This window comes from Lepidochelys kempii, chromosome 5, assembly GCF_965140285.1.
Source record: "Lepidochelys kempii isolate rLepKem1 chromosome 5, rLepKem1.hap1, whole genome shotgun sequence".
Classification (NCBI taxonomy): domain Eukaryota; kingdom Metazoa; phylum Chordata; order Testudines; family Cheloniidae; genus Lepidochelys; species Lepidochelys kempii.
Genome location: NC_136384.1, coordinates 61369140 through 61390836, shown reverse-complemented (window position 1 = coordinate 61390836; position 21697 = coordinate 61369140). Strand labels below are relative to the sequence as shown.

Sequence of the window (21697 nt, the reverse complement as noted above, 5' to 3'; positions counted from 1 at the left end):
GGACATTAGGAAAAGCTTTCTAACTGTCAGGGTGGTTAAGCACTGGAATAAATTGCCCAGGGAGGTTGTGGAATCTCCATCACTAGAGATTTTTAAGAGCAGGTTAGACAAACACCTGTCAGGAATGGTCTACATAATACTTTGTCCTGACATGAGTGCAGGGGACTGGACTTGATGATCTCTTGAGGTCCCATCCCATCCTATGATTCTATGATTCCTTATTATTTTCAGGCTGCTAAGTTGAAAGACTTGAAAGCCATGATTGGGAGTGGACCCTGTATGTGAAAGAGAGAATGAGAGCGAGGCGGGGAGGGGAAGATTTTAGGAAAGATTTTGTCAGTAACTTAAAGAACATATATATTATGTCTGGTTTTTTTAAAAAAAGGTTTAAAATGGGGTTTTGTTGTGACAAAAACAAAAGGATGTCTTAGAACAGAAGGGCCTAGAAGAGAAAATGAAGTCTTGGAAATTAGAAGAGAAATTAGTTATAATGGGTGAGTGGAAGGGGTGAGTAGCTGAGGGGGAGAGGGTGGGACAGCATAGACATCTCAATTATTTCTTACTGAATGACAAGGGAAAATACTGTTTTGCTGGATTATTTTTAAGTTGTTCAGTTGTAAGCAGAAACTGTGCCCTGCATGCAAGAGCAAAGAAAGAGATTGTGCCTTGGAGCAGAAAAAGATGGTTAAGGCTAGTTCTGGGGCTATAGACAGCTCTAGGAGTCAAGACTGTCCAGATCTAAAGCCCCCTGAAGGTAGAGGAAAGATTCCAATTGGCTTCAATAGGCTTTGGATCAGGCTTCCAGAGAGAGTTTAGTACAGAAAGGAAAGATCAAAGAGAATCACTAAAATGATTTGTAATCACCTAAGATTTTTTCCACCCATATTTATTTTTCCACCCCTATGATATTTATTTTTTCATGATACATGACTAACTATATCTGAATTCACATTGGGCCTGTGGCTGCTCTGGCTGAAATAAATATCAATACTCATACTTAAATTGGAGCAACACTTGTACTTAAATCCCTTAAACTGGAGCAGGGGTAGGCCCATTATTTGCAAACCTACTTTTGAAACTCAAAGACAACATTTCTGATCATTCTTAAATTGATTGAAAAAGAAAAAACCTCGAGATAGCGGTAATGATCATAGAAGAATTGTTGGGTTTTCTTACATTCAAATAAACAAAAGTCAGGCACCTTAATGTCAGTGCAGTCTGGTACTAATGATTAATGAGCAAACTGAGCTGAGGAATATGTCCATTGTAATGGAAGTAGGGATTATTGTGTAGTGACCAAGGAACCTGATAGCTGGAGATAAAATATTGTACTAATGAAAATTATCGGAACATTAAAGTGATCCCTTAAAATCCCAATCACTTGATATTAACTCCTCCTTGTGGCAAAAATTGCACCATAACACTGATACTTCTATACATGGGAGTACTCAGTCAAGTACAAAGGTGTGCAATGCTGCTTACATTTTTGAGTAATTTGTTAGATGATTAGAGCAATTCCAGTTCATTTTTATGGTCACCTGGATGTAGTTCCCTACAAATGAGAAATGGGTTTTTTTTGCCACAATCTTAGCCATGCACATGGCACTAATATTTTTCAATGAGCAGCACCATATAAATGTTTATTAAATAAATACATGAGCGCACATTGTACTCCTCTGATTATTAAACTGTACTTTCAGAAAGCAAAGCTAAGTGAAATATTGTTAAATTTCTTCCATGATTAGATCATGTAATGTGGCCAAGTGGATGCGGTTCAGGCAACTGAATCTGAACTACTGTCTCCTGCATGTCTTACTGATTTCTTCCACCCTGTGTTTCTGTGTACCTCTTTACCTTCTGTGAACTAGAGCAGAACTTTTGTGCCACTATGATCTAATGTAATTTTCTCCTCAAAGTCATAAGGCATATGAGTGAGGTTTATTTTAGAATTGAATGAGAGTGGAAGAAAAGGTGTATAAGACTTGCAGGAAATAGAAAAAATAGTATTTGATGGTTGATGCAGACTAATCTACATTTAAACCTCAGTTTTTATATCTTTTTTTACTTTTCAGTCTAGCAATAGGATGTACTTTAAGATACGTAATGCTGAGTCATATAGGCCTGGTCTACATTGTGGGTGGGGGCCAAGCTAAGTCGGTCTAAGTTACGCAACTTCAGCTACGAAAATAGCATAGCTGTTGTCGACATACTTAGAGCTACTTACTACGGTGTCTTCACTGCGGTAGGTCGACTGCTGCCGCTCTCCCATCGACTCTGCCTACGCCTCTTGCTCTGGTGAAGTACTGGAGTCGATGGGAAGAGTGCTCGGCGGTTGATTTATCGCGTCTTCACTAGACGCAATAAATCGACCCCCAGTGGATCGATCGCTCCGGAGGTAAGTGTAGACATGCCCATAATAGAGAATGAACTGAAGACAGGGAAAATTAATTTAGCAGTATGTGTCTAGTTGTGGGTATAGTATATAAGCAAAATCACTAACCTTTTTATGCCCTCCCTGAGCTATATAATTGAGTCGGGACTAGATGGGCTGGAAAATAGATTTTGCACTATGTACTCTCAGAAATAAATCCCAAGAGCCACTGGGCCAAAAAAAAAAAAAAAGAGGTTAGGAAAAGGTTTTATTTTGCAAGATGGAAAGGAATTTATTCACAATTTTATCTCTACCTAACAAGCCTTATTTTCTCACTTTATTTAGTGCAGGCACTATATGCATTTGGTCCCTTTGGCATTGCATACCACTGTCTCCCCTTTCCTCATAGAAATCAGGGTGCACTTTTTCAGTTTTGTGTATTGTTTCAAACAACACATTTGAAAAGGATTATTATTAGTAGCCATAATGTTGATGAAACACAAAGAACATGAATTCCAAACTAGGTTAATCCTAAAAAGATGAGAAGAACATTTTTTGCAATTACTGACATTATATGTGTGCATTAGGGGGAGATATGCATGGTACAATACTCACAATAGACCTCACAATAGAATAATCTTAATACTGTCAGTAAAAGTACTTTATGTACCATGAGTGAGTCACAAAAATATGAGGCATGTACTGTGGACAAAGATGCACTGTTACTGACAGCATTGTCAAATTAATAGAGCTAAACAGATTGTTTTTCAATACAAGAAAGTATACACTACTTCATATCTGTTATTGTGTTTGTGTAATAAATGATGTTGCACATATTTATGCCATGTATCTATTTCTGCATGCATGTGTGTAAATATATTATACACAAAAAAACTACATTAAAAGAACATTATTAAGGTTACAAAATCAAGCACTCAGAAGTTAGGAAATGCTAAATTAAGGTTGCCTGCATAATCTTAATTTGGCCCCCTTGATAGTATGCAGTATAATAGTCTTTAATTATACATTCACATACTGTTTTTTTACACCTGACCCCTGCCTCCTTCTGTGCACAGGATGGAGGGTGCTCACTTAGTAAGCAGCTATTTGACATTTTGTTTTATCTTCATTGTTCAGTGTATGGTCCTCGGCCTGCCTTACTGCATGCTGTTCACATCTTTTTTAAGACAGTATTAGTAATTAAGGCAGTATTAGTAAAAAGACAGTATTAGTAATTTCCTCATGGGCTTGTCTATGACATTCATCAGCAAATTATTTGATTGCTTTGTAAACATTAACTAATTTATCTTCATGGCACTGCCTGGCCAGCAGCATGGGCATCACTGAGTGCATAGGAGAGACAGGATCCCTGCTTTCAGTTTCAGTGGCCAGTTCCATCTGTCTTAGAGCAGCTGGGAGCAGCCATTACAAATACAATCTGGCTTTGCCCCTTGGTAGCCCTGGGCTGGAGTGAGCATATTGAGTCACTCTGTGGGGAAGGTGTATGCACAATGTGGTCACAAAAGCAGCTGTAAGGGTCTGGAACATGCTTTGTGAGGATGGATTTCTCAGAGACTTTAGCAGCTAAATCAAATAAATCTCTACTGAGCATATACAAACTATGATTTGTCAAAGGCATATTGCTTGGCTAACTTTGGCCAGATTTTCATGGGGATGGAAAAAGACACATATCTGATACACAGGCCACCCATTCACAATCACTTGTTATTCCTGTGATGCTTACACATGGGAAATGTATTCTTAGCTGACTTCAGTGCAATAAGTATTTTGTTCTTTTTGAAAAGAGTTAATTATTTATCTCTGCTTCCTGTCTTTTCTGATTCTCTGAGCTGCGGACAAGCAGAGTCAACATCATGTGACCAGACAGTTCATCACAGACTACCAGTAAGTATCTACAGATCACCAACAGTCCACAGATCACAGTTTGGGAATCACCATGTTCTCTCTTATATACATATATAATTGTGCATGGAAGGAGAGATGGTCTTCTGATTGCATGTGGGAGGGGAGTTGTCTGAGAGATAATCTTTCTGTTAACATGTCATTGACACTAATTATATTATTATGTTGTTTACTTTCAATATCTGCCGAGTATAACTTTAGCTTATTTTGTAAGGATTATGTAACATAGTTTACAAATAAGTGCAGTTCTTATGGGATCAGTATTGGGATGTTTTCTTAGGGTATGTCTACACTTCTAGTTGGGGGTTTGATTCCCAGCTGGAGGAGACATACCTGTGCTAGCTGTCATCGAATTAGCATGCTAAAAATAGAATACAGCTGCAGTGGTGCAAGCCTTGGGATTGGCTAACTGACCTGAATACATTTCTAGGGTATCGGATTGGTACATACTCAGGGCAGCTAGCCCCTTCCGTTGCTCATGGTACTGCTGTTGCTGCTACACTCTATGTTTAGCACACTAGCTTGATGAGAGCTAGTACAAGTATGTTTCTTTGAGCTGGTAATCACACCTCCATCTGCAAGTGTAGACACACCCAAAGTTTTATACTGCTGCCGTTTTTGTTTGTATTTGTATCCCAAAAGAAAGGGGATGTTTGAGAGATTTGATAAAAGCATGGTTAATTTATTCATCTATTGGAATAGTGTTTAAAAAAACAGTTTCATAGCTACATTCTATATAGATTGTAACCTATGAGTGGACTCTGTTGATAGCCTGGTAGAAAGAGAATTACAGTAGTTTAAATTTGAAGTAATAAAGGTATGAAATAGTCTTCAGGTCAGTTTGAGAGAGAGCAGTACACTCTGGGAGTGTTCCTAATGTGGTGGAAAGAACATTTGGAGACAGATTTAATATGTTCCTACACACAGAACTCTGTCAAGGACTTTTGACTGATGAAACTGAAGTAACACTGCAGCTGTTAAGTGGTGGTGGCAGAACAAAGAAGGGGAAAAGGGCTTGATAAATGTTCGGGGCCAAAAAAAATTTGATTTTTTAAAATTTCAGTCATCTAAATACCAAGTTTTGAGACACACATACTGATTCACATTTAATGAGGCTAAGTGATTTTGTTATTGAAAGCTGAAAATGTAAACCATGATAAAATAAACCAAAATGTTTGAATAGCATCAAAAGGAACCATGTAGACTCTAAGCAATATCATACCAAAACTGGAACCGAGGGAAATACTACCTATTTTAGGTATTTATAAGGCTCCTATTACTATAGTTTCTGAGCACCTTATAATCCTTAGTGTATTTATCTTCACAATGTCCTTGGGAAGTACTGTTATCCCATTTTACAGATGGGGAACTGCAGGACAGAATGTCTTGCTCAAGGTCACACAGGTGGTCCTGTCTCAGAGCACAGAACTGAACCCAAGTTTTTTTTGAGTCATAAGCCAGTGCCATAAACACTAGACCACCCTTCATTGTCTCCAAGGCATCTAGTAGTGTTACTGACCCCAAACATGCATCCTTCCTCTGATAAAACTTCCATTTTTGCAATACTAATAACTGAGGGATTTGGCCCACAGACTAAGACAACTGAGTGTCGAGTTCTAATAGTAATTAATGATAAGATACAATAAGAGCATTATTGTTACAATAAGAGCATTAGGTTGAAATTTTAATTAGCATGTACACATCTAATCACTGTCACCATATACCAAAAATTGTGTTGTTAGATGCCATTTTACTCAAATTGATTTCTAAAATATAAGAACACTCTTGTTATAATTGAGGATCTTTTCATTTTTTCCAGAAGCAAAACATAATTAATTAAGTCTGATTTGAATTATGTTTTGTAAACAAATAGACCTGAGAATAAACTACAGAGCAGATTTTGTTGGTGAGACTCTGTCACCTCATATTTGGTTTTTTAAATTAATTTTCTTTTTACTTTTCAATATATTTCTGCAGAGAAATACTTCAAAATATCCATAAAGCTCAATGAAAGCTGTGTAGCCTGGAGCTCAATGCATCACACTTTCGATTATGAAGGTAGTGGATCAAATGCAGAAAAGGGTTTGATAGTTTAAGAATTTGCTTTAAGCTGGTATAATTTATATCTTCTTCCGGCTCCTTGTCTTGTTTGTTACATCCACTTTAGGTCTCTCATGCTTACTTAAACTGTGACTTACTGACTTAGACTACACCCATTTACCAATGTATAACTCACTCTCCATTTTGTACTTTATGTCTGAGTTTGGCCATGTAAGTTTAAGGCAGTATAAGTAACTCAGAGGCCTTGTCTACACTGTGAAATTAGGTCAATTTTATAGAAGTCGATTTTTAGAAACTGATTTTATACAGTCAATTGCATATGTCCACGCTAAGCACATGAAGTCGGCAGAGTGCATCCTCACTACCGTGGCTAGCATTGACTTACAGAGCGGTGGTGCACTGTTGGTAGCTATCCCACAGTTCCCGCAGTCTCCACTGCCCATTGGAATTCTGGGTTAAGCTCCCAATGCCTGATGGGGCAAAAACATTGTTATGGGTGGTTTTGGGTACATGTCGTCACCCCCCGCCCCCGGGAAAGCAACAGCAGACAATCGTTTCGCGCCTTTTTTCCTGGTTTACCCTTGCAGACGCCATACCATGGCAAGCATGGAACCAGGTCAGCTCACCGTCACCATATGTCTCCTGGGTGCTGCTGGCTGATGTGGTACTGCATTGCTACACAGCAGCAGCTCCTTGCCTTCGCAGCAGATGGTGCAGTAGGACTGATAGCTCAGTGAGGTTGATCAGGGGCGCCTGGACAGACATGGCTATCCTCCTCTTAGAGCACTGAATGGGAGCCAGAGACTCCAAGTCATTCTCTTCTTTAAGTTTCATCTCATGGAGATTCAGTCCTGCCTGGAATATCATGTGAGCTGGAGGCTTCTGCCTCAGGCTGCTCTCCCAACTGGCGGTATCGCACGGTCGCACTTACCCCAGCCTATCCCTTTCTCCCATGGCTCATGAAGCCTGGACAGTAGTAAGGAGCAGTTCAACTATAGGCTGAGCAAGTGCAGAATGGTGATAGAATGTGCCTTTCAACGTTTAAAAGTTCGCTGGCACTGCTTGCTGACTAGGTCAGACCTCAGCGCAACCAACATTCCCACTGTTAGTGCTGCTTGCTGTGTGCTCCATAATATCTGTGAGAGTAAGGGGGAGATGTTTATAGTGGAGTGGGAGGTTGAGGCAAATCACCTGGTATCTGATTTTGAGCAGCCAGACACCAGGGCTATTAGAAGAGCACAGCAAGGCGCACTGCACATCAGAGAGGCTTTGAAAACCAGTTTCATGACTGGCCAGGCTTCAGTGTGACAGTTGTGTGTGTTTCTACTTGATGCAAACCCACCCCCTTTGTTGATTTTAATTCCCTGTAAGCCAATCACCCTCCCATCTTTGAAATAAAGTTACTATTGTTTTGAAACCATGCATTCTTTCTTTATTAATTAAAAAAAAAATGAGATAACGGTCAATATAGCCCAGGTGGGGTGGAGGAGGAGGGAAGAACAAGGCCACATTGCTTATTGTAGCCACACTAAAAATCAAACTGTTTGAATGACAGCCTTCTGTTGCTTGGGCCATCCTCTGGAGTGGAATGGCAGGGTGCCCGGAGCCTCCCCCACCGCATTCTTGGGTGTCTGAGTGAGGAGGCTATGGAACATGGGGAGGAGAGTAGGCAGTTATACAGTTGATGCAGTGGGGGTCTGTGCTCTTGTTGGCTTTCCTGCAGCTCCAACAGACGTTTCGTCATGTCCGTTTGCTCCCCCATTAGCCTCAGCATTGCGTCCTGCCTCCGCTTTTCGCGCTCACTTAATTCTTTCCTGGCCTCTGCCACGGAATGCTTCCATGCATTAAGCTGTGCCCTATCAGTGTGGGAGGACTGCATGAGCTCAGAAAACATGTCATTGCGAGTGCGTTTTTTCGCCTTCTAATCTGCGATAATCTCAGGGACGGAGATGGTAGGGGGAGCATAGAAACATTCTACGCTCTATGATTCTGGGGGGACTGCATGGTCATCTGTGCTACTGAGTTCACCACACTGACCAAACAGGAAATGAAATTCAAAAGTTCCTGGGGCTTTTCCTGTGTACCTGGTTAGTGCATCGGAGTTCAAAGTGTTGTCCAGAGCGGTCACAATGGAGCACTCTGGGATAACTCCTGGAGGCCAATACCATCAATTTGCATCCGCACTACCCCAAATTCCACTCAGCAAGGTCTATTTTAGCTCTACTCCCTTCATCGGGGAGGAGTACAGAAGTCGATTTTAAGAGCCCTTTAGGTCGATGGAACGAGGTTGGTTGTGTGGATGCAGTGATTTTTAAATCGACCTAATGCTGCTAAATTCGACCTAACCCCGTAGTGTAGACCGGGCCTCACACCCTAAGGAGCTGAACTGAGCAGTAAACACAAAGGAGGTATAAAAAGGTGTTAGTGTTGGAAGTGGCATACTCTAACTAACTGCCATGTCATTCCAATTTCTTAGTATATAGTTATGTTTATAAATGATCCCTGTACATTTTCTGTGCACAGAATGACAGGCTGGCGGCATTCACATTTAGAACTTGTGAACACAGCCTCTCCCACTTCATTCCCCCACTTATTCCATCTACTCTTTGATTCACTCATTCCTAACTCACACTCCCTTCTCATTCAGGGCCTACCCCATGCTTATTATCTTCTCCTTTCCCTCACTCATCCTCTCCCTTTCTCTCCCCCTCTTCCTGTCCCTCCCTTTCGCTTTGTGAGTATGTGAAAGGGAGAGAGGAGGGGCAGAAAGAAATGTGATAGAGAAGGGAAAGAAAGGGAGGGAGAGAGAGAGAGAGAGAGAAAAGGATGAAAAGAGATGGGAAGGGGGCCCTGGAACTCTCTCATTCCCCTTCCCTTCTCCCCCTACCACCAAAGGGCAGTGGAAGCAGCCAGAGGAAAGGGGAGCCTCTGAGCTCCACTTTGCTATCTTGTCAGGGAAATAAATGCCAAAAGGTCCAGCTCCTAGAAGCACAAGGGACCTGGGATTTTGCTGGTGGACCTTGTGCCTACTATAGGAGAAGGGGAGACCTCAAGTCTTTGCAGCCTGAGGTGCCCCTTTGGTACCCTCTGTCCCCCTCATGGAGAGGAAGGAGAGAAGATTCAGAAAAGTGTGCTGCATCCTAAGGATAGGCTGAAAAGAGAGACCAGCCAGTTATGGGTTACATGGTGGGACTGCCCATAACTCCCACATTGGACCCACTTAAATGGTATGTGAAAGTCAGGGGAGGTGGGGTGGCTAGTGCCCTCCCTAGTGTTAAGTTAATAAAGTTGTGACCTGCTGCTTAAATCCATTCCTGTGTCTGTCCTCATTGCCTGCAAGTCCTGATCAAGGAGAGCCATGCAGTCCCTTTTTGCCTTCTGGCCAGTGCACTGGAAGCAGGCTGAGGAAAGCAGAACCTTTGAGACCTTTCCCCGCTCCACACTAGAAGAGACAGAAACAAAACATAGCCAGTGGAACTGAAAATAGAAAGAACTCCATTCAGCCATTTTAGCAGCCTTTTCCCCAAATCGAAACTGAGAGTTTAAATCTTTTTGGAGACATGTCTAACTGCATTAGTATTGATTTTTTGTTGTACTCTATTTATAGTTCTAGTGTGTAACTTCTATGCTATATTTGTTGGCTGAACATTATGAAGTTTATCAAGAATTATGTAATGTTATCTGGAAGAGAAATTGGGTATGACAATCACGTGGAGTTTTGCTGATTTAAACAGTTTACTTTGAAACCAAATTGCTTTGGAAGAATGTCTCCACATTTTTTAAATATAGATTTTTATTGAAAGGTAATGAAACACTATATTTAAAAAATGTGGAGACATTCTTCCAAAGCTATACACAAGGTAGTAATACAAGAAAGAATCAGGTGGGGAAATCCATTGTTGCTCAGATAATATCTACAAACTTCCCAAAAGTATTTTGGTGTATATGTATATTTGTCAGAGGGGAAATCTGAAAATAAATTGGGCTTAATGTCATGTGGTTTAGCTGGGAAAGGCTATGGCCTAGTGGACTAGGCGTCCGTGTCACAATAAGAACACCTAGGTTCTAACACTGATTTCTGTGGGACCTTGGGTAAAATATGTAACCCTTTTGAGCCTCAGTTTCTATAAAATGGAGATCATGATAGTTACCAATTTTGTAACTTAATTCAGATATGCAGTATGAAATATTATCTGCTTATGAAGGTTGGATTGGGTAGAGGTACAAAAAATAACTTAACTAGGTTACTGAATTTGAGTAATTGTTACTAATCCTTCCTGATTTTTGTTAGTCTCATTTTCTTGTTAGTGCCTATTTCACCAACACATGTCCCCTAAAATTTAGACTATTTAATCTATTTAGAAAAAAAATGGAACTAAACTATAACAACTTTTCAGTGAAATGATGACATTACAGAAAATTTATGCTTGGTCCTAGAAGACCAAGGGAGTCTACTGATCTGGAGATCTCATCATAGTTGGTTTCACTCTGAATATCATGGAATGTAGAGCAGTCTGTCTGTTGGAATGAATGTCATTCTCTTGAATTTATCTGTTCTGAATCTGTCACCCTTTACTGTCCTATTTTCTTTCACAAAATTTTGGACACCACCTGTAGGCATCGGCACTCACTGCATGGAGTAGTGTAAGCTCGAACTCCCCTACTTGGCAACAAGGCAAACTGAAAAAGGGAATTCATTTAACCACAGATATTGGACCAGATCCCCTTCTAAGCTCCAGCTGCTTTTTGCCACTCTGGTAGCATAAAGGAGCCATCAATGTGGCAGAGACAGCCCCATGAAGATTCCCTGGTACTGGAAATTCCTCAGGTGACAGAGGTCTGCTAAAAACAACAGCCTATTTGCTGCTGATTTCTGAACAGAAGAAAGGACTAAATTAATTAGTTTTCTCAATTTTATTTCTAAAAAAGCCTACCTGATATTTATCATTCATTTTGGTATCTGGTATCTCACCTATGGATTGAGATGGATGAACAGAGAGAGTCAATACTAACAGATAATAAAAATGTTATGGGTAAGAAAGAATGCAAAAGTGGAATCAGAAACAGATAATTCTTTCTGCAGCCAGTGGCAGTTCCCACCATTGCAGAGACTCTATTATATTGTAACAATTCCATAAATGATTAAAAAGAAAAGGAGTACTTGTGGCACCTTAGAGACTAACAAATTTATTTGAGCATAAGCTTTCATGAGCTACTGCTCACTTCACTGGATGATTGTTACAAAAGTGACTGTTGATTAACTGCATTTCCAGCATTCTTTCCCTTTGCCTGACGTTCTAGTTATGTTCCTGAAAAATGCGACTTTAAGCCAAACTATGTTAAGCGAATCCAATTTCCCCATAAGAATTAATGTAAATAGGGGGGGGTTAGGTTCCAGGGAAATTTTTTTCACCAGACAAAAAACTATATTATATATGGGAGAGAGAGAGATGCGCATTGCCCCTTTAAGTACGCTGACCCCATTCTAAGTACATTGCCTTTAAAAAAATTAGGAAGTTGAGACAGCAGCTGTGGCCAGCAAGCTCTCTCCATCCTAAGCCCTGTCCTGTCCCCACCCTGCTCTATATGGAGAAGGGGTAAGTGGGGGGCAGGAATAGGGGGGAGGAGGGCACCCTGACATTAGCCCCTCCCCTACACAGCAAGCAGGAGGCTCCTGGGAGCAGCTCCAAGGCAGAGGGCAGGAGCAGCACATGGCAGTGGGGGGAGGGATGGCTGAACTGCCCGCAATTGATAGCCTGCTGGGTAAGTGCTGCACAGGGAACTTAGGGGAGCAGGGAGCTGATGGGGGGCTGCTGGTCCACCCTGGTTCCAGGCCCCCACCAGCTAGCTGCAATGGGCTGCTCTTCCTGCAAGCAGTGGACAAAGCAGGCGGCTGCCAAACAACATTATAAGGGAGCATTGGACAATTTTAAATGAGCATGTTCCCTAATTGATCAGCAATGTAACAACGAAACAACGTTAACCGGGACGACTTTAAGTGAGGAGTTACCGTATCCTGATGGATGAGAGACTAATGTTCTATAAATTGATCCCATTTCAGTGTTAAAGACTGCAGAAAATACAGTTGCCCAACCAGAGGAATGCCACTGTAAAGCTACACTGCTCCTGGAATATTGTAGTGAACCGACAATCAGAAATTCTTCTAATCTTAGGTCAGAAAATGGTTGTCACAGAGAATCAAACCCCCTCAGTTCTCACTGTAGAGAAATGAACAACTCTCTTCAGTTCTCCAGCACTGGCAGACATTTGTATTTTCAGTAACATGGAACCTTCTATCTATTGTCAGTCCTCAGACTCTCAAACCACATTCTCCAGGTTGCTTTCATTCCAGTTGGGCTCTGCTTGAGCTATGGAATAACCGGAGTCCCAATTCCTGTTCATTTGAGCTCATTCAGAGTTAAAGACCATTCCTAAGCCAACCTTCTCCAGAACAAATCCACCTCCACGTTTTATTTTTCTGCCTCTCAACTAAACCATGCTCTAGAACTCTTCATCTCCAATGCATACAGCAATGTAAGGGAGTTTTCTGACAGATTCTGCTCACAACTTCAGAAAGCACTGGCATTAAAGAGACCAACTTTGTCCCAGGGATATATATTACTCATGTTGTTTTACTGGGCTTGAACATCATCAGTTAATGTAAAGCCAGGTCATTCAGCACTAACATCAGCTCACCACTAGAACACACATTTACGATTTACAAACCTATTAAACACATTCAGGTAATAGATGTGCTGTGGTTAGCCAGGTCTGTGATGTGAGAACAAATTTAGTCTGGTCTTGCTTAAACATATTATAGAAATAGCTTAAGGACCTTGACTTATTTTTAGCCTGTCAAGATATCCACAAGAGGAAGCCCAAGCTCAACAAACAAGTGTTTCAGCAAGACTCAGATCCAAATTATTGTTTGGTCATTAGTTATACCAACACTTATCATTTTGCCTGCTTAATGTTGCTGACAATCTTTCAGCAGTAACTTTGGTTAACATTTCCATGTTCACTGAGTTTTCAAATGTTGAACTGAATAGATTACTTGCAGAAGCTGAAACCAGCCTTTGGTTGTGGTGCAAGATACCATATCAAAGTATGTGGTGGCAAAATACCTGAAAGATGAAAGCAGTAAATCAGAAACAACTGTATTAATGAGACAGTTTTGTAGTTTTGCCAATATTAGCTACATTTTCAGTGCACAAGGGGTGCAATTTAAATTAAGGTAGCTGAATGAGATTTGGCAACAACTTCAAGAAACCAAACTGAAAACAAGTGTTGTCCTCTTCCGAGTAACAGCAGATGTGGGAGAGTTAATTGCACCATTTGTCGAGAGCGATGATCCCAAACTCAGCTTTCTGTTCATACCTAGCCAGGTGATACTATTGAATTTTATGTCACTTTTGAAAACTGATAACAAAAGCATGAGGGTCCAATCCAAAGCACATTGAAGTCAGTTGAAAGAATCCCATTGATTTCAGTGGGCTTTGACTCTGGCCCTAAGTGAACAGAAAAGATATCAAGCACAAGACACCATGAGTAAGGAGACCTACATTCCTAACCAGAAAAGTGTAAAGGTGTAGTTATACAAAGAGAAAAAACAGCCAGGAAGATTTAAAAAAATAGTTAACCACTTTTTGGCTCATACTCTGAGCTGTGTTAAGCACAACTCAATGGGATAGCGGGGCTCAAAGGTGCCTTAACACTGCCTTTATCCCAACCCCCTCACCTACTCAATCCTGGGGTAGCTAGTGGCCATACCAGTTCCAAGTTTAAGCAGGTCAGCCACAGGGCTGCTTTTCTCTGTACTGTCTGCCAAAAGCCATGAAGACGACAGATAAATAGCCAAATAAGAAACATGGAGAAGTGCTGTTTAAAAGAAATACTGGGCATTGTCACATCCCAGACATGCCACTATTCAGGAGTTCTGGTTTTTTGGCTCCCCAAGAATCCAAACAGCCTGCTTTAGGAGCTCTCCCTCACCTGAGGAATGCTTCACATTGGGGGGATTCTCAGAAGACTGGAGCCATCAAGTTTATGACTGCATTTCACTGTTTGGGCCAGCATGGGGATCAGCTTGTGGTTCACAGTTATATAGATATTGAACAACATATCCTTGCCTATGTAAACAAGAAAACAGGCACTGATGCATAGATTAATTGAAAGAAAGAGGACACTGAATGATAGAGGCCATATACCACACTATTGATTCTGACAAATGCTTGAAAATATCTCGTTAGGTTACATTAGTTGCTACTAACGAGCAGTTATGCTAAAAGTCACTGGAAAGCCTCAAGAGTTTTGCTAGTTCACTATCCTCCATGGGTCTAGTTTGAAGGCAATTAACCCTGCAGTGGAGAATGACCTGAACTGAACTGAGAGAGATGTCACCTTGACTTAATCCAAGCAGACATCATCATCCCCATTCCCAGCATCCTAACAGGCAGAGCAGCCTGGAAATCTGTGTGGATGGCAGTTAGTCAGATCCTTGTAAAAACGCAGAACACATGAATAGTCTTTTTTAAACTCTAATTACATGAAATGGGAAATAGTGGCAATGAAAGATGCAGACAGCAGGCTCTCTCAGCATGTGATATTCTGCTTTTATTAAATAACTACAAACCTGTGGTCTAGTCTGTACATATCACTGTCACTCTGGCAAGAAGGTTTGCCAGCAAAGGGGAGGGGGGTGCAAGGGAGCTATTTGCCTGCATGTGGTAGTGACTTTCCGAGTCTTATGTGCAGGGCAGTCTCCAGCGTTTTTGCCGCCCCAAGTGGTAAAAAAACAAAAACAAAAAACAAACCTTGCCACCAAACACAGAGGCGGAGTGATGGTGCGGGGACTGAAGAAGAGTCACGTCCTCGCCCTCCGAATTTCCACCGAGCAGCCCCCAAATTCCCTCCGCCGCTGAGGGCAGATTGCCGCCCCAGAGCCCCAAGTCCTGCCGCCCCCATACATTTGCCGCCCCAAGCACCTGCAGGGTTCGCTTCCAGGGTTCGCTGGAGCCGGCCCTGCCTATGTGTACAGCATCCATAACAGTATCTTCTTGCAGCTAGTGTACGTTCATATAGTGTACTGATTTCTTGTAAAACACTTCTTGCTGTAATGATAGGAAAAGACTTAAGTTTTGCACCAACTCTAATTGTGGGTAATGTTTTGCAATTATATAGTGCCTTCCATCTGAGAATCTCAAAACACTTTACAAAGATTCATTAATTTACCCTCCCAACACCCCTGTGAACTAAGTATTATACCCATATTATTAATGTTTACTGTGGTGCTGTAAAGATGAATGGCACTTTGCAAATCACAGAGTAAGGCATGTTCCATGTCCCAGTGAGTTTACATTTTGATAAAACAAAACAGAAATCTGGGTGTGGAAGGATGAATATGGTGCTGAAACCAAATTAGAAATAGATCTGAATATTTATTAAAATATTTTGGAATTATTTAAACAAAGTTAAAAGGTAGATAGACACTTTTTATTGGCTGCAGTCCATACAGTTGCTTCCATTGGAAATCCATACCACTAGCGAGCCATTAGAGGCAGTGATTGTATGCAACTGAGATTCTGGAAAGACTCACTACAACAAACCTTTAGAATAAATGTGCAGAATATGGGCTTTTTATAATCCATTTTGTGCTCATCTTCTTGAAGGTGATCCAGAAATTGTATTTTCTCTACTCTTTTTTTTTTTTTACATGAAACCAAATCTGATCCATTTAATGATATTCATGAAATTTTACAGCACGTTTATCCTTCGTGTTTAAAAATATGTAGATGGCACCATAAAGTTTTTCTGATAGTGGTTGGAATAGGTGGATTAAATATTTTTGGATAGCGAGTTGGATGGGACACTTGAAATTGTTAGGCAAAAGAAACTGATTTTTATGTTGTGTGAGGAGGGTTGGACAGAAGTATTTTGGGATTGATATGGGGGTGGGAGGATCATTGGTCAAGACAGACTTTGCAGCTTTGTAGACTTTGCAGCTTGCCCTGGCTGTTCTTATTTGGGCATTCAACTGCAGCAACTACTTCCCATCAGTTACCACTTTAGGGAAGCTGAGAAGGTTGAAAAAGAATCCAGGTTCATGGAGGTTATGTTTATGAGGGCTTGGGCTCCTCAGGCCCTGTGGGAAGGGAAAGATGCAGTAAGAACATATTTTATTTATTTGTACTGAGTTGGACCCAAAAGAGGGGTACAAACACTTTGGAAGACCTCCCCAAAGAGTTTGCAACCCAGTTTAACAACATGGTAAGTGAGTTTGTCTCACAATTGGAAAGAGGCCAAGAGGTTGATACCAATAGCACCCCAGCAGAGAACACTCCATGCAGGTCCCTTGTTGGGATGTTTTTGGTGGCGGGCAATGTTTTTCAGTGTTTACAGCACTATAAGATGAATGGGGCCTGTCATAGCTGTTGGATTCAGACTGTCTGCAGATACAGTTAGTCGTCAGTGTACAGGGTACATTCAGGGCATGTTTTCAAGGTTTCCTTCAGAACCATTAGAGCTAGAAACATATCTTTCAAGATTTTGAGGGCATCACAGAACTTCAGGACTGAGGACCTAGGCATGTGCCCACAGTTGGTCTATCTTAATCTGGACCTGAGACAGACCTTTCCCCTCATTCCTCCAAGGATGCCCTTTCAACAACTATCCATGTCTTTTGTCACCTCAAGATCAGATTTAGGTACTGCACGGTGTGTGGAGGCTGCACACTAACAACTGTGCTAAAAACTGAAGCTAGTGCAGAATAATAAGCAGTTTCACTTTATTCCAGTACTCTGGAATCTGCGCTGGATTCCATAGCCTTCCAGATGAAATTCAAGGTGGAGGTGTAAACCAGGGCCCTAACTATTTAGGGCTTTATAGGTTATCTCAGAGATCACCTCCCTTCCTAGATACACGGTCACAGCTGAAATCAGTGGAGGCACTAAAGTGGAGTCTCCTTATTTTAACTTGGAATGGCTACTAGCACCTTTGTGAGAAGTGCAAGATTTTGGAAATTAATTTCCCCTTCATCCCTTTTTGGTCCACCATAGCTGAAATTTCTTAGCTTTTCAAGCAGACTTCAAAGAAGGGAGTGGGTTAAAGATTAATGGAGGGGATTATTATGGGGGGAGGTATTTTTACTATATTTGTTGGTGGATATATTTATGTTTCGAGGTGAGATGAGCAGGCCTTTGTATGACAGTATATTGCATTTCATGATATTTTAAATTGTATATTTTAATTTATGTAATGGGTACACAGAGCATAGTGTGGGCATCTATCAAAGATCTTATAAATCTAAGTAAAATAAATATTGCAATAGTTGCATGATTCACTATGATATTGAAATTGTGTATATGTTACCACTGGTCAAATATTATAAATCTAACACATTCCTCATAAAATTTTGTTTGTATTTGATGAATACATTATATGTAAAATGATTTATTGTAGCATATTAGTATCTCCTAAGCTTATGCAATTTGTTGATTTATTTGGTGAATAAATTCAAAATTATTTTTGAATAAGCAAATATCAGTAAATTTGTTCAATGAATAATTATCCAGTTTTTGATCAGTGTTGTTGTTTTTAAAAAATCTGTAACATTCATTACAAAAGAGAAATTACTAATAACAATAATTCCCCCACTCCCACCAATGCAAAATTTTGCTCATGGATACTTGGAAGATTGGAAAATAGCTAACTAATTGTGGCTAGGAACAAATCTATCCAACCACAAGTAACAACTGAAATATCTTTCATAAAAAATTTCTTTAAATACGCATGTATGTCAAGCAACAATAGATCATTTAATAATGTTTAACATTGCTTGGTTATTAATTTATTTTTTACTTCATAATATTGCCTAAAGCATTGTGAAATTTTAAAGACCCTTAACTTAGTTCAACTCAAGATGGTAAGGTTAAAATTTATATTGCAACAAAGAGAAAATAACCAAGACTGAGTCTTAGTTTCTAGAGGTCTGAAGCTCTGTGAAACAATGAAAGAAAAGTGCAAGACAAAGGAGAATTCTAAGCAAGAGTAAAAAAGAGGGTATACAAGTCAAAAGAAGAGTGAGACAGAGACCAAATAATTTAGGGCTAATGTAGGCAGAAGGGAAAAGCAAAATATGAACATGAACTTGAAAAAAAACCAGTAAAAGAGAAGACTCACCTGGTAGCTGTTAGAGTACCTGTAAATTGGAGGAGGTGGCTGCATCAGATGAGAAATTATCTGTAAGATTTTGGTGTGAGTAAAATATACACATTGCTTTCTATATCATCAGGCTTACCAACCAACAGTCATTATTTTGGATTGTTAGAGAGGTATAATATAATGTAGTAAAATAACAAAGACACAGCTATCATAAGAGCATGATATTTAGGAATACTAATAAGAGAGTTCTTGCTATTTCCTGGCCTCAGTCACATGACATGGATCAGTGTTACAAATGGGTATAATATGGTCACATGGCAGGTATCAGTAGAACTAAATTCCTGTAATTGATTCTATCATAATACCATTACCAAGCCTCCAATACAACAAAAGACAGAAGGAGAAGGCAACAGTTTAGTCTCTGGAAGGCCCAAACTTCTTGGATACAAACTGTAAGATAAGGAAAGATGAATTTCCAAGTGAAACAACCTTAGCTCATCTCCTGTTAACAGCTGATGTACAGAGACACATGGGAAGCCATTTGCAGTGCACACGTCTCATTGGACCAACAAAACACAGGATCTGTGCTGTATATGTTTGAGCACCAGCTGCTACTAACTAGATATTTACATATATACACATATAGAGCTCTCCCATAATATCTCCTACGATAAGGGTAGCCATAGTCAGGGAAAAAGATTACTTGGCTTTCAACTTGTCAAGTTCCAACTGCAGGATGGATCCTTCATAACTAGTCATCAGGTTAGTGGTTCCCCTGTTTAGTTAAGCTCACTATAACATTTTTGTGTTTGAAAACACAACACAGAGAGGAGGAAACACAACTGAAGCCTTCCCTTCCCTGAGCTCTCCTTCACATGTACATAATAAAACATACAGTAAAGAAGGTGTCTCCTTTGCACTTTATCTCTTTAAAGTGTCAGTTCTTTATTTTAAAATATAGGTGACATTTTCAGTTGGGCAACTCTTGTTATGCACCAGGGCCCACGTATCTGCAGCATGAATCCAGCTGTGTTGTGCTTCATAGTGGAGATTTAAGCAGAAGTGAGGTGGCCAGAAAACATTAATCATAGGTAAGTTTTTGTTATGGATATTTTTAGTAAAAGCCATGGACAGGTCACGGGAAATAAACAAAAATTCATGGCAGCTTGTGACCTGTCCCTGACTTTCACTAAAAATATTCCTGACAAAAAGGGTAGGTGGGTTCAGCACCCACTGCTGCTGGGGCTCCCAGGTCTCCCACTGATGTGGTGTGGGGCTGGCAGAACTGCAGCTGCCCAGCTGCTGCTGCAGCCAGTGGCTGGGGGACCCTGCAGCTACCAGCTGCCCGGGGCGAGGGGACCCCGCTGCAGCCCAGCCCCAGGGGTAGGGGGACCCTGGAGCTCCCACACACTGCATTGGTTGGGGACCTGGGAGCCCCAGCAGCAGTGGATGCTGAACCTACTACTCCTGTTGTCAGGGATATTTTTAGTGAAAGTCAGGGACGGGTCACGGGCTGTCGTGAATTTTTGTTTATTTCCCGTGACTTGTCCCTGACTTTTACTGATCATAGTCGTGACAAAACTTTAGCCTTAACTATAGATACTGCTGTTTGAGGCTTTGTGGTATTCCATAATGTGCAAAGTTGTTTTAACACAGAAGTTCTCCAAATTTTTTAGCTCCAACCACATCCTAATGCAGAGACAGTCTCCATTCCCATTCACAATTGCACAGAGTTCCTGCCCTCCCATTTGCAAACATATAATATACCTGTAATAACTATACTGCTGCTTATGGGTAAAGGAAAGTATTTGTATCTTTTTATTGGAATTACACTGGTGGAGACAAGGAACCAACACTATGACTATTAGCTTTCTGTGAACCACCAACAAGCACTCCATAGATCAGTTTGAGAACCTCTTCCCTACCATTTCTTCAGATTCACATTCAATAAGAAGGTTCAAAATCTCTACTAAAGTTTTAATTATTTTTGATGTAAAGAAAAGTGGGTGCTGAAGACTTGTAAATAAAATGTAATCTTATGGCTGTGAACTACAAGTAGTTATCAGTGGGGAATGGAGACAGCAGATAACCACCCCAAAGCAGTGTGTGAAACTTCATAAAACATTTAAGGTAAACAATATCACATGAGAATGTACATTTTTCAGGAAAGCAGCACACACCTTGGGTACACACCTGGGGCTTCAACACAGAAGACATGTGTATAAATTGTACACCTTTGGCAATTTGGATTTAATGACACAATTTTTGCACCTCTTGTAAACCATTTACAACATAATATGTCACAAATGAGTTTCCTGAAGAAGGCTGCCTGTTGGAAAAAGTCCAACAGAGCCTTGCCTGATCTCAGTAAGAGGTTAATGCGAATTTGAGGAATAACATAATTGCAGTTTAAGACATGTAGTTGTTTGTGGTGAGCAGAGGAAATAATTTGTGTTATTGCTACAGTTTTTAAGGACTTTTATGTTCTCTTTATTTTATCGTTGTTAGAACAGCATATACTGGTACTGTGAAGTGTGATATTCGCACACCGATCAAAAATTTGTAGAGGATGTTGCTGAAAAAAAATTCGTTCACTATCAAAAGGATACTGGTTCTTCACAATGCATAGGATGTTAAATGGATAATCAATATAGAAATCATGCTTAACATACAGAGATATTAAATACCAGAAAAACATAGGGTCAGATTTAAAAAACAATCTCTTTTTAGATGGCTACTGGGATTAATAATGGTTCATGGGAAGATGTCTTCCACCATTAGGTTACTGGCTTGAAACCAGTTCTGGTGAAAGTCTCATGGACAAAAGTCCTTCTCTTTGGTGACATAAGTGAAATTAATTTTTGGCAATGGTACTGGTACATTTGATATTGACAAATTTAATACCACAATTGGCACCATTGTTGGCAACCTTTTGAGACAAGGAACTGAATGGGATTTTTAAAGAAATCTAGTAGCTGAAAGTCCATGCTAGTTCACAGGTCTAATCTGTATAATCATGTGTCTGTGTGTTTAAAAAAAGCCAACAATGCTAAGAACTTCAAAACTGGACAGCAGCTGATTGTGAATCCCAGTGATGACTGAACCTGGTGATATTGTGAAAAAAAAAGAGCTCTCAGTCATGTGTGTCATTGTTTCCATCACTTCACACTAACTCAATAGGCA

General features: G+C 40.4%; 1 protein-coding gene across 5 annotated transcripts in view; it reads left to right on the top strand.

Moving 5' to 3' along the window:
- The first annotated feature begins 4215 nt into the window (after positions 1-4215).
- MCTP1 (multiple C2 and transmembrane domain containing 1) overlaps positions 4216-21697 on the top strand; it is a 477029-nt gene continuing 459547 nt past the window's right edge. For all 5 annotated transcript variants that reach the window (XR_012158969.1, XM_073344510.1, XM_073344512.1 and 2 more), the window contains exon 1: positions 4216-4276. The gene's annotated coding sequence lies outside the window, so the exon portion shown is untranslated. The remainder of the gene's footprint in view (positions 4277-21697) is intronic.